We start from the raw sequence: 1,818 nt of genomic DNA, 5'->3' as shown, positions 1-1,818 counted from the left end.
GGTGGGTCGATGGTTGGACGGATGGGGATAGGGGTGGGTTGCTGGGTCGATGGTTGGACGGATGGGGAAGGGGGTAGCGATCGGGGGACTCAGCAAGGGACACTGTGCTGATCGAGGCAGGGAAGTTACATGGAGGTGGAAGGAACTGGACAGTTGTGTGATGAACGCCTTGTGCAGAGGCTGGTGAGTATGTGCATCGCACGTGTGTATCAGGTGGTGTGTATCTGTGTGGGGGCGCGTGTGCAAGGGTTGTGTGGCGAGCTGAGTATGTTTCAAGGCACGGAGGCAGCGAGTGTCCATCGGGGCGTATTCGTTAAGGTGTGCAATGAGCGCCACATCTGACATTGTGTTGCTTTGGCTTTGCATTGGGTTGTGTAGAAAGTGACGTGTGCATTTGATGTAGGTGCTAGCTCAAGTTGTGTAGCTTGTGCAGCCCATGTGTGTCTGGGGGTGGGGGTCTTTTGAGGGGTGTGTGGGGAGGGTGGAAGGTGTTGTACAGGATGTGTAATGGCCAGGGGTGTATTCTGCAAGGGTACAGGTGCGTGGGCAGAAGGGTGACTGTTCTGTGTGTAACTGCGGGTGGGTGTGAAGCAGAGTTTGTGGTCTATGGGAAGAGTGGAGCAGGAGTGCATATGCAGAAGAGGTTTTCTATTGTGTGTGTGCACGTGCAGCAGGAGGTGTGTGTGTGAATCAGGGGGGGGTGCGCAAAGCAGACTTGGGTGGCAGGGTGTGTGTGTTCTCCCGGTGTACGCCCAGCAGCAGAGTTTGCGTGTTCTCCGGGTGTGCACCTGGTGGCATGGTGTGTGTGTTCAGTGGCAGGGTGTGCCTGTTCTCCAGATGTGCGCCTGGTGGCAGGGTGTGTGTGTTCTCCCGATGTATGCCCAGCAGCAGGGTTTGCGTGTTCTCTGGGTTTGCAACCGGCGGCATGGTGTGTGTGTTGGGTGGCAGTGTGCGACTGTTCTCCGAGTGTGCGCCCGGTGGCATGGGGTGTGTGTTGGGGGGCAGTGTGTGACTGTTCTCCGAGTGTGTGCCCGGTGGCATGGGGTGTGTGTTGGGTGGCAGGGTGCAACTGTTCTCTGAGTGTGCGCCTGGTGGCATGGGGTGTGTGTTGTGTGGCAAGGTGTGCCTGTTCTCCGGGCATGCACCCGGCGGCAGGGTGTGCCTGTTCTCCGGGTGTGCACCCGGCGGCAGGGTGTGCCTGTTCTTTGGGTGTGCGCCCGGTGGCAGGGTGTGTGTGTTCTCCCAGTGTACACCTGGCGGCAGGGTGTGTTGTCTCCTGGTGTGTTCCCGGTGGCAGGGTGTGTGTGTTCTCCAGGTGTACGCCCGGCAGCAGGGTTTGTGTGTTCTCCGGGTTTGTGCCCGGCGGCGGGGTGTGCCTGTTCTCTGAGTGTACGCCCGGTGGCATGGGGTCTGTTGGGTGGCAGGGTGTGCCTGTTCTCCGGGTGTGCACCCGGCCGCAGGGTGTGCCTGTTCTCCGGGTGTGCACCCGGCCGCAGGGTGTGCCTGTTCTCCGGGTGTGCGCCCGGCGGCAGGGTGTTGGTTATTCTGTCTGTGTAAACTAGAGAGACCAGACAGCAAATGTGAAAATTCAGGAGGGGGGTGGGGGGAATAGGAGCTTATATCAGACCCCAAAACTGGGACTGTCCCTGTAAAATCGGGACATGTGGTCACCCTAGTGTAAAGAGCAGGGTGCGTGTGGTGTGTCTAGGCTCAGTGTGTGTGTGTTAGAGTGAGGGGGGACAGCTCCTTCTCCCCCCCACCCGGATCAGGACAATCCCCACCCCCATCTCCAGCTGGGATCACTCCAGCCCAACACAG

The sequence above is a fragment of the Chelonoidis abingdonii genome, chromosome 11 (assembly GCF_003597395.2).
Source record: "Chelonoidis abingdonii isolate Lonesome George chromosome 11, CheloAbing_2.0, whole genome shotgun sequence".
Classification (NCBI taxonomy): domain Eukaryota; kingdom Metazoa; phylum Chordata; order Testudines; family Testudinidae; genus Chelonoidis; species Chelonoidis abingdonii.
Note: the sequence above shows the minus strand (reverse complement) of the source record.